Source organism: Protopterus annectens, chromosome 12.part0, assembly GCF_019279795.1.
Source record: "Protopterus annectens isolate FY-2018-M chromosome 12.part0, PAN1.0, whole genome shotgun sequence".
NCBI lineage: Eukaryota > Metazoa > Chordata > Ceratodontiformes > Protopteridae > Protopterus > Protopterus annectens.
The window spans coordinates 99363339-99375773 of record NC_056746.1 but is presented as its reverse complement, the minus strand read 5'-3'; the positions used below and the strand labels follow the sequence as shown (position 1 = coordinate 99375773).

The following is a 12435-nucleotide window of genomic DNA, read 5'->3' as shown; positions in this document are numbered from 1 at the left end:
TTTTGTGTGTTCAAATGTGACCCAACTCATATTAACACAACCTGTCCATTGCACACAACCAACACAAACCCTTTGCTGCTCTTGTACATTGAAGAAGCTGGATTGCTGCTACTGATTTGTTTTGTTATATTTGCATGACATGATGCTTCATAAGACATATACTATATAAATATGATGAACACTGTGTAATATACTGCAGTACTGATGAACACTGTTCTGATTTGCCTCCACTGTTCTGGTTTTGTTTTCACAGAACCCTCCTTTTTTCATTTGTTTTTTCATTTTTTAGTTTGCTATTTAATTTTTTTTTTTGTTAGTTTTAATAGCTTAGCTATACTAAAAAAGGTTACAATTGTAGCTTTAAACATAATCAAAACAATAACTGACACAGTCCAATTTTTACATTACCAGAAAGCAGTAGTTCATGTAGGTGCAGTAATCTTAATTTATAAGTGTAGGTGCATGTAGGTGTGCAGTAGTGCTACAGTTCAGGCAGGTAGTATAGTGAGTAGGTGGAGAGTATAGGCAGGGAGGCAGGTGTGTTTTTTAGTGCCTTGAATCTGAGACATGTATCGATGCATGACATGTCAAACCTTGCCCAAACCTTGCATGTTTATACGATGTCTTCATGATTCTAAAAGCAATTTTAGCATGAATTCATGATTGCATTAGTCAACATGTTATCATAGCATTTATTTTGCACTTGTTTTATACTTATTCAGCATTGCTGTTTCAGTTTGACTCAGGTAATTTCTTCACATGAATACAGCAGTTAATACATGTGAAGCTGGTGAGGTAATGTTGACAGGTGTGGAATAATGCAGTTTAAGTATGAAAAGCTGTTATTTAATAGTTTCTTTCCATATTGGTGGGAATGTGATAGCCTAAAGAGTGGGACCCAAAGCAATCATCCCTAACCTTTCATGTTGTTTAATTAAAAAAAATTGTTTTTAAGTGAAAATGCTTTTATTAATGGTTTTACTAAAAGGAGTGTTTCAGGTTGATTCTCACTTTAGCTACATCTACTATAGGACTAATATCTACTGAAATTGAATCTACTGACTCCTTATCTCTTATACTGAAACTTATATATACCTCGTTATCTCTATACCTCATTGAGAATATATCTAGTATTGAATATTATACATTACTTCAGAGGATTCTAATTTCAGAGAGCAAGATGTGTTAAGAGATCCATGTTCTATGTGCAAGATTATATGAGTTACTGCAGAAGTTAAAAATCTACTTTAAAGTAAACTAGTAAGTTTAACAGTTTTAATCTTAAGTTAAAGAGTTATTCTTCTTTAACTTTCTAAATTTAGATTTTTGTTCTCTGTAGAAAGAAAAATCACAAATTTAGATTCAGAAATGATTTCAAAATCAATTCAGATCTGGGCTCAGCCTCAGCAGTAGGAGATGTCTTCTTTCAACAGAAGGCTGTCTTGTATTTTTTTTCTTTAAGTGAGGTTCTTCCTGAGAAAGCTTAAGTGCATGCTCCTTGTTACTTGTTTTATTTTGTATCCTGCAGCATTAATTTATTAATTATTAATTTATTTGTTCAAATTATTATACAATACATTGTATTTGGTTTATTGTTCAATGGTATTTTCAATATATACCTGGCTTTCACTTTTCTTTTAGTTTATGACGGTTTTTTTTTTTTTTTTTTTTCCTTTCTTTTTTTTTTTTTTCCCCTTTCTGTTGACTCAAATCTCACCTGACCCCTGCCCTGAACTTAGAATAGTACATTCTCAGTTCATGTACCTGTGTTCTTAGCAATATGTTTTCATATAGCCATTGGTATACACAGGAATCCACGTGTCCAGTGGACAAAGTAGATAGTCGCTGGAAAGTTTCAGTAGTGCAGCAAACATTGTTGGGCTGCAGACTCTGAGGGTGCACTGCCTATTACTAATGGGGGGTGTAGATTAGCCACTGAATTTGGAACAGTAGTCCATGTTGAGACAGCAGCGTGCTGGGCTGCCACAAAAGCAAATTTTCTGTCACTGTCACATGATATGATCAGCTATGTAGTAGAGGAAGACACAGTAAATTATGACTGAGATCCACCTCAGTGGGTTACTGTTCAGGGTCAACAAGACTAATGTGTAGAAATTTCTTATGTCACTTGTAGGAGGAGATGCAAAGTGTTTACACTTGATAGTAATGTTGATGGCAAGCTGATGTACCCCACCCATATGTCCATGGATGATAGAGGAAGCAGTATGTAACAGACGGTTGCAGTACAGTTATGCATGCATGATGTATCCTAACAAAGTAACCATGGTGTACTCTTCTTCTCATAAGCATACGAGGAGTGCAGTAGGGTGGCCATCATCAGAAAATATAAAGCCTGCAATTACAAACCTGTCCTTCTTATCACAATGACATCCATGCACAATATGTTCATTTGTTTGCTATGGTTTTCTGTATGTTTTACATTCATAGGTAGAAGCTATGATGAACAGCAGGTAGAAATTTCTGAAGATGAAAAAAGGGCTGATGTTGGCACGTCTGATGATATTGACATACATGGGACAGCTCATAAACAAGCTGGCTCCCAATAAAAACATGGCTGACAGTAATTTAAAGTAAATGCAGTAAAATAGCTCATAGTCAATAAAATAAACTAGCAGCTAAAATGTCATTTATCTCACAGTGTTGTGTTTTAATAAAGGAATATTTAGTGGCAGTTTTAATTATAGCTTGAATATATGGACATTGATTAGAGTTGTAAGGTACAGCGGTGCAATTTTCTGCACCTTGACACTACTGGTTGAGCACATACCATCCTATGTTGGAGGATCTTCCATAGCTGATAGCCTCATAAGAGTCCCCCCATCTTATGCAGCAGCTTCAGAGGTGTGCACTGCTTTCTCTGTGGGCATACCTGCCATAAGCTGAAACACAGGTACTCAGTACCGTTACACCTAACAGCTGCCCCCAAAATGCATGTGGCATTGGGGATAAATCAGCAGATGTGCAGTACTGTCATCTAGGTATCATCTGCTGCCCTGTAGTTCACAATGCACCTGCCATGTATGTTGCATGGCATTCAGGCATATGATTGCCAGTGCTGTTATGTCTGCTGAGACTGCCCAGATTGACAGTGTTGTCTGGTGGACATATGGACTCAGGGTGGATATGTACACAGGCCTTTAAAGGTGGCATGCAACTATGTCTGAAGCTGTCAGAAAAACTTCTACACCACATCATTAGTGGAGAAAAGTAGCTACCTCCAGGAGTGGAAACCCTTACCACTGAACTCCATCTAAGTCACAGAGTAGCACATCAGTCCTACCACAGGAGGCCTGGAGTACTGTCTCCTCTCACAGGCAAAGTGACACTAGGTCAGGGTGTCACAGTGTTAGTCATCCATATCACAGCAGGAAACAGACATTTATCTTTCCAGGTAGTGTAACACCCCCACCCACATGTGACCCCTGTAATCGCTTCCACTCAGGTTGTATTGGCTGTCTTGTCTTATTGTGTGCCCTGTCCATTGTGCAAATGATGATTACTGTGACCCACAATACATCCTCCCTCCCTTCACACCATGTTGTAGTGAGGAGATTTTTGATTCACAGTGGTATTAAATCATGAAATGACCAGCGCAATCTGATAAGAACACTGCATGCATCTTTTTTACTGTGTGCAACATTGTTACTATATGAACATCATAGCACGTAGTTACTATGTGCTGAAAAGCACAGCCTGATAGGAACACTGCATGTGTCATGTTTACTGTCTATAACATTGTTACTGTGTGACTGCCGTGACACATAATTACCATCCACTGACCAGCATAGTCTGAAGAACATTGTGCGCATCAGGTTTAATCTGCAACACTGTCACTTTATGAATTTTATGGTATATAGTTGGAGACTAGACATTGCTGCCTTGCCAACACTGTTGTGGGTGTGTGGCTAACCATATATAATTTGGCTTCTGATAACCGTCATTGCCTTCTGCTGCTGAAATGTCTAGTCAGTTGTATAATGAAGGCACATAGTCTGAATGCCAGTCCTACTGACAGAAAATCATGTTATGAAGCAAGGAATGCAAGCATCTTGCTGACCGTGTCAGAGCAGTACTGCAGAGACCCACCAGATGTATCTATGCAAAAAAGTACTGTGTCTTAATAAGCCTGAGCACATATTCACTGTGCCTTAATAAGCCCGAGCACATGTTCTCTGTTTACTATGCCTTAATAAGCCTGAGCACATGTTCTCTGTTTACTGTGCCTTAATAAGCATGAGCACATTTATTGATCTTGTATGTCTAGACATGAGCAGGGTTGTAACACATTTATGCTCTGGTTTTAGGGTGCAGCAAATGCATCATGAGCCATGGTTCAAGGGGCTAACCAACATGACCTACAAAACACAATGCAAGTACATTTTTTGGGAGTGGTGGTGTCATTGGCTGCATACATTGTGTGCGAGAGAGAGAGCATTTATTCTGCACATTGTGCCAGCACTTACCAGCTAGACTGCCCTCTGGGAAATCATGGCACTGCTCTACCTTATGTCAGTATCATGTGAATGCTGGGCTCCTACAGACATGTTGGAAGTAGCCTAGTGTCAGTGTCATGTGAATGCTGGGCTCCCACAGACATGTTGGAAGTAGCCTAGTGTCAGTGTCATGTGAATGCTGGGCTCCCACAGACATGTTGGAAGTAGCCTAGTGTCAGTGTCATGTGAATGCTGGGCTCCCACAGACATGTTGGAAGTAGCCTAGTGTCAGTGTCATGTGAATGCTGGGCTCCCACAGACATGTTGGAAGTAGCCTAGTGTCAGTGTCATGTGAATGCTGGGCTCCCACAGACACATTGGAAGTAGCCTTGTGTCAGTGTCATGTGAATGCTGGGCTCCCACAGACATGTTGGAAGTAGCCTAGTGACAGTGTCATGTGAATGCTGGGCTCCCACAGACATGTTGGAAGTAGCCTAGTGTCAGTGTCATGTGAATGCTGGGCTCCCACAGACACGTTGGAAGTAGCCTTGTGTCAGTGTCATGTGAATGTTGGGCTCCCACAGACATGTTGGAAGTAGCCTAGTATGCACTGCAGACTCTGTAGCCTTTCCTGTTGATACTTCTTTCTGACTGAGCTGTAACCACAAAAGTTCAATCTGTGACACCCAGTACCTTGGAAAGTTGTGTAACATTCCCAGAACCAGCTGTAGTACCGACTCTGATGTCAGGCAACATACTGATTTTTCATAAGGCAGATGCCTGCAAAATGCTGAGTGTATCCCCTGAAGATCATTAAAAGGCCTATGTAGAGAACGTGGCACAAGAGATGGGAAGAACATACACACCTACAGATTTCGGTGTTTGGGTAAAATATGTTGGCCAGGGTCTTGATTATATCTTGATCGCTTGTTTGGTCATCATGTAGGATGTGGTATATTAGCTGCCTTTTGTATCTTTTCAAAGCCCTTAGCCTGCAAGGACATGCACCCCCACCTAGTACTAATAACTGCTAGACCAAATAAATTCTGCTGAGGACAAACTGTTACAACTGTAAACATGACTGCAAGATGTAATGCTAACATTTTCAGAGATTTTTCTCTCTCTGTGAAGATGTGTAGTGAGTTGTACAAACAGATTAGCTGATGTCTGTGAATCACATTGTTTTATTCCCTTCACTATTCACTTATTTCCTTGTGTTTATGCAGTCATTTGCCTGCACTGTGGAAGCTGTTGCCTGGCTGCCCAGCTAATGTCTGTGAATTGACACCACCCTACATGTTGCTGAAATGCACACAAAAGGCTGTGATACAGTACCGATTGTCTCCGTGAATTCCATCGCTTCATTGTGTATGATAGATTGCAGTGGTGGTGCTGCGGTAGCGTTGTCGCCTCACAGTAAGACGCTGACTGGTTCGACTCAGCTAAAGCGCATTCTGCGTGGAGACATGCGTGAATGGGAGTGCCTTCGTTGAAGGTTGTGCATTAGGGCTGGCAACGCAGTACATAAAAATCAACTGCCAATCATTAGCGGACCGGAATTCCGCTGTGGCGACCCCTAACCGGGAAAAGCCGAAAGACACAACAACATTGTGTATGATAGATTCGTTGCTGGCAGTAGTGGTGATATGCTCTCTGAAGAAATTTTCAGTGTGAGGAAATAAAGAATATTTATTTGTCATTTGTTAAAAGGGTTAGTTCAACTGAGCCAGTGGCCCGTTTTCAGTGGAGACCTGAGGAGAAAAGCTCCAGAAAGTTATGACGTTGCATAAAGAAAAACATCTGACACTGATGTTGTATGCAAACAATACAATAATGTGCTTTACATGAGAACATTAGAAATTTGCAAAAGGCCTGAGAATGAGGTTTACATAAACATTACATTAATGTGCATAACATGCAGTACTATATATATATATATATATATATATATATATATATATTTTTTTTTTTTATCAATAAAAAGAGAAAGCAATGCCAGTGACGTAAGACACTTGCAATAGGTGGGTGTTAAAAGTGTGAGAGGTAGTAAGGTAGGATTTAAGTGGGATCATTGCAGTGACAGGTGTTGACCTTTAGGAGTAAAGTTTTAAGTTTGTATTTAAAGAGATTTATGTTAGAAATTGTTTGGATGTTAAGGGAGAGTTTGTTCCATGCATGAGAAATACTATATTTATAAAGAAGTCATTAGAACAAGCAGGTGTATTACTTGACTTTTGTATTGTATTTGTTTATCTTACTTCTTTTATGTTGTTTGGGAATTGACAAATTAAGCTTATGATCTGTTTTCAGGGGGAGACACAAGTATTATTTATAGAAGAAATATGGCAAGGACACTGTAGAAATTTATTTGCTGTTTTTTTGATAAGTGTCGTGGGATCTTTAACATTCAGTTAAGCTGTCACCAGCTCAGGAAAATGGGACTTTGGTCTAATATCTTACCAAAATGGCAGCACTTTAGAAGTACTGCACCCCTTTTTGTTGAACTGCAGTATCCAAGCACCTTGTGTGAGAATAGAACCCACGGTCTTCAAAGTCAAATAATATACCTGCTTTTACTAATGACTGTAAAATGAGCATTTCTCGGGTACAGTGTCATCTATGGCTGTGTGCTATAAACTCCTTGTTAGACTTGATGATAAACTTGCTATAACAAGTGCTTAGTTCTGTAGCACACAGTTATATGAGAACCAGTTTTATATAATCTATTTGTTGGGTTAGACTTATGTCAGGTTGGATCATTATACTTTAATTTTATCATTAATGTCTTTCATGTTTAGTAGTTTTGTATGTTGTGTGTTTTGTCAATTTTTGGTCACCTTTAACTTGCACCTTGTGTTGCCATTTTCTAGTTTGTTTGCTAATCAAAAACTCCTAGGTGATGAGGGTCATATCGTATTTATGCATTTCTGTTATAGCTCTCAACAAGGCAACGTGTGCTTTGAATCTTGTTGTAAGGCAGACCAGACAGCTACCTGGAAATGTGAGCTTGCCTTTCCAGTGTTAATTCTGGTGATCACAAATTCGTATGTTTACTTTATTGGATCTGCTTTAGTCAGGCATGGATAAACAGGGAGGTGAAGTTTGAAAATGGTCAGTCATTGCATACATCTGTGCCTTTTCCCACGGTGTTTGATGGTATTACTTATGGGAGCTGGAAGCAATGTCTGGTTTTAACAGAATGTAAAACTTTATTAAAATACATCCCCACTTGTTTTACTTTGCAGGGAACCCATTACTATGGCTCACATCTGTTTTTTGACTTGCACTAAAGGTAGCGTAGGCGTATTTGTGTTTCTGACTACTGTGCCCAGGACTCTAATTCAAAATATTTACTATTCCTTCTGGTAAAGAAGACTTTAGCAGTCTCACCGCTGCAGGGCTTAATTAAAAGCACTTGGCCATACATTCAGCTTATTTTTCCAGATGGCCAGTGCTTCCATTATTTTAAGCTGTACTGCAGATTTTGTTTTGCTTGAATCTGTTGAAGATGGAGGAAGGTTTACAGTATTAGTCCATTAGCAGCTTGTTAGAGATGTGCCTTCCTGTCATGCAGCTTGTCTGACCATAGGGTGGTCGACTCTGCCAGGCGTATGTTCGTTGTATCTAGTAACTTGACGTCTACTCGCTTTGATTTAGTTATCACTCCCATTTTTCTTTGTTTTTCATTCAGCATTTGTTTTCCCTGCATAAACTTGTTTTTAACTCTTAGTAGTAATGAAGCACATTTCCTTTTTGCTGTATCGTGGGTTTGTCCATTGCCTAAATAATAATTCATAGATTCATAGGTGTTTACTAAGCTAATGACCACAAGGGCATGTTTTAAGCCTAGCCATACATCTCAAATCTCTGACAAGTTCTGGTACCCTTGATAAGTGTAACCAGGGGCTTGGGGGATGAAACATTTACAAGCAGGGGCCTGGGAGATGAACCATTTATAGGTTTCCTGTGTCCATTAGAGACATAGGTGCCAAACCAGGGATGAATTTCCTGTTCAACACCCAGTTGTCTAAGTTACACTTGAATTGGGTTGGGGGAACTCTGCTGTATACGGATGGGAAGCCTGTTCCAGAGATGAGGTAGTCTCTGGGTAATTTAGATTTGGATAATATGCATAAGTTTAGAAAGATTGCTGTTAAACAAGAATCCTTTGATAACACCACCAGAGCACAGCATCTTCTAGCACAACAAATTAGGCAACAGAAAGTAGAAAGAGCCATCGCCAAAGGTTGAGAGCCTACAAAAAGAAAAATAACCAGAGATTCTGTAGATGTATTAGAGATGTTTTGGAAACTTTATGAAAATTTGTGTAAAGCAGAAGAATGTGGAAGTCGAGAAAGAACACAAATCGAAGTATTTATGGAAGACTTAATTATGCCAAGGTTAAAGGTAGATGATGCTCAGCAACATACAGTTAAGGAAGGAGTAGAGGAGATAAAAACTGTGATGGATAACCAGTCTGATGCAGGGTCTCTAGGAACAGATGGTGTTCTTGTGGAAGTTTGGAAGTTGAGGAACAAAAGTTATAAAGCTGTAGAAGATTTTGTCTAACAGTATTTTAAAAGGCGGGAAAGTGAAGAAAAGCATCAGTATCTTGGAAGAAAGCTGTGGTGGCTGTTTTACTCCAGTATAAATAGCCATAAATTATCCAGGGACTATAAAGATTTCAAAAATGGCCATGTTTTCGAATGGCCTAAGGAACAGCTTATTAATAGTGGTATCAGTAATAACAATAGTGACAGTAGTAAGACGCGACCCAACTTGAGGGCCACAGAAGAGAAGCAAACATACGCACTGTATAAGAAAATGGATAGTAATCAACATTAGTTTGTAGTACAAGCAGAGATGCACTCTAAAGGAATTTCTTACCCAAGTCAAGGAGTCTTAAAAGGCAGTGTGCGACAACAGGAGAATGAAATCGTGAGAGGCAAAGATAAATTGTCACAAGTAACAAATGACAAACCAGAAATTATAGCTGATCCAGTGACTCTATTAGGAACTCTACCCAAAAAGGGAGACCCTCATTTACCCATCTTCCAACAGCTCCCTTTTTTAATTCAAACGAACAATCTCAAAGCTCCCCGATCTGTGAGCAGAGGCAGGGAAAAGAAAAAAAGGAAAGTATTTTGAATGAGAATGCTAGTTCTACAGTAATAAATATCTCTGATAGTCAACTAACGAAGAACCAACTGAGTATTGTTGAGCGAAAGGTTTGAACTTCATACCATCCATCCGGTCTCCTCTGAATGAACTTGTAATAGAACTCAAATGCTTTGCAAGGAATGGCACTTTAAAACATATATCTGGCAATGAGAGAGTGGAAACGTCAAGCAATAAGAAACAATAGAAAAAAACAAGTATGTCTATGCCACTTAGCCACCCTACAGTAGGCATGTTTATACACTTATGTGAGAATGAAATAGCTGCTCAGAGAGAAGAAGGAAATGACAAATATTTCTATAACTTAAGTCACGGTGAACATATTGCATTAAATGAATTACAGAAAAAGACAGATATAATAATAAAACCAGCAGACAAAGGTGGAACGCTGGTGGTGATGAATTTGTATGATTATGTTAGGAAAATGGAAGAAATGTTGAGTGATAGGAATACCTATGTTGTGAAAAATGATGTAGATAAACTGGTGCTAAATGTACAAGATACATTATATGAGAAATTGATGAGCAGATGTATCAACAAAGAGGGGAACTGTGGTGGTGGTGCTGCGGTAGCGTTGCCGTCTCACAGTTAGACGTTGCCCGTTCGATTCTTAGAGCGTCTTCTGTGTGGCGACATGCGTGAATGGGCGTTCCTTCGTTGAAGCTTGTGCGTTAGGCCCGGCAAGCCAGCACGTCAAAATCTACTGCTAATCATTAGTGGACCGCAGTTCTGCTGTGGCGACCCCTAACCGGGAAAAGCCGAAAGAAACAAATGCATCAACAAAGAGCTGTATGATTTTTTGAAGTAGCTTTCCCCACTAAATTTGTCATAAGTGGACTACCAAAGATCCATCAAGATTGCTTTGATCCGCCCATGTGCCCTATAGTGGCAGGTAGAGGGTGGTAACTGAGCCCCTTTCCTTCCATCTAGAAGGTGAGATTACAAAAGTGCTGCCTGCAGCAAAGATGGTCGTAAAAGACTCGGCACAATTCCTAAAGCTATTGTTTGACATAATGAAACTAAGAGACTCTTATGCAGGGCTTTTACTGGTGACATGTATTCTGGATGAGTATGGAATAGAGGCCATAAGAGACTATGCTGATCGTGAACTGGTGGATGTTGATCTTCTATGTAGCCTCCTAGAGCTAGTGCTAGAGAACAATGTCTTTATGTATGGAAATAAACACTACTGGCAGAAATGGGGGGGGTAGCCATGGGCACCCCCAGTGCAAACACCTTTGCAAACCTCATTTTGGCATAATGGGAAGAGCTGTGGTTTGCAGATGAGAAAAATAGATGGAAAGGCCAACTGTAAATCTACAATAGATTTGTGGTTGATGTTTTCCTTCTGTGGGAAGGGAACAAGCTATGCTAAATGAGTTTGTCGATTTCTTACTGAGTACGACCACATTTCTGAGGTTTGATGTTAAGTCATCTGATGTAAAGATTGAGTACTTGAATGTGAAGGTATATCTGCATTCCACAGGCATTGATACTACATTATACAGAAAAACGATGTGGCGCAACCATATGTCGCATTCCACCAGCATGCATCCCAGGCATATTTTCAGGAATATAGTGGATAATCAAACGACACATATCTTGAAGTTATGTACCAAAGAGGAAACCTTCCTGAAGGAGCATAAGGAACTATTAAAAGAGAGATGTTATAATGAAAAAGCCATTAGGATGAATGCTATGAGAGCAAGTGAGCTGAGATCTACTAAAGGGAGGCCCTACTATTCCAAGTATCAAAGTTATGAGCAAACAAGTTCAATAGTACCAACTACAAATAAAGTAAGATGCACTCTAACTTATAGTACTGACAACAAGATGATATGTGATGTCATTAAAAAGTATTGGCCAGTATTGACTTCTGATGCCAAAATAAAAGAAATCATTGGTGATCACCCCAGCTTTGCTTTCAGAAATAAGAAGAACCTGAAGAGGTTATTATGCCATAAGGATGGCATTAATAAAGGAACAAGTAATATTGCATATACACGTAGAGGTACTTGGAAAGGTGGCTGCTGTAAGGCTTCTCATTTGATTAATACAAGTAACGTTTTCAAACATCCGAAAACAGGAAAATGCTATAGCTTACAAAGTCGAGCAACTTGTACCACCAAAAATGTGATCTATATCACTACATGCTCTCTGCGCAGCCTATTATATAGGCAAAACGAGCAAAATGCTAAAAGAGTACTTCCTGCAGCATTTATCTAATATAAGGAATAAAGTAGACACAAATGCCCTTTAGTCACATGTGAAGCTTAATAACACTCACTCATTCAAGTTTATGGTCATCTCTATTGTAAAAGAAACACCAAGAGGAAGTGACTTGCAGAATAGAACAGAGGTAGAAGAATTCAAATGGATAATAGACCTAAGGGCAGGTTTCCCTCCAGGCTTGAATGGAATGGTACAGTTGAAACCAATTCCGAAAGAACGTGGTCTGAGTGGAAGGAGATAGCAAACAACTTCAACACTATTGGCCCAAACTAAGGGAGTGTCCATTTGAATGACAGCTACTATGGGGAATGCTTCATATGAATGTCAGCTACTATGAGGAAGTGATGTAAACTGAAGGAGTGGTTCTTTTGAGTGACAACTACTGCATGAGGAAGTGATGAAATGCTTTTCAGAAGACCATGATTGGTCTATCCAAGTTTTAAAACATTTAGTCTTAGGCCTAGTAAACAGGATCTGAAGATGGCTAAAGCCAAAAGCGCTTGTCCTTGTTTGCCTGTTTTATTGGCGTTGTTGCATTAAAGTTTTTATGTGAATTCTATGTTCTGCTCAT

General features: G+C 39.4%; 1 protein-coding gene across 1 annotated transcript in view; it reads left to right on the top strand.

The window, feature by feature from the left end:
- CLCN7 (chloride voltage-gated channel 7) overlaps positions 1–12435 on the top strand; it is a 1228907-nt gene that overhangs the window by 841098 nt on the left and 375374 nt on the right. The window lies entirely within an intron of this gene.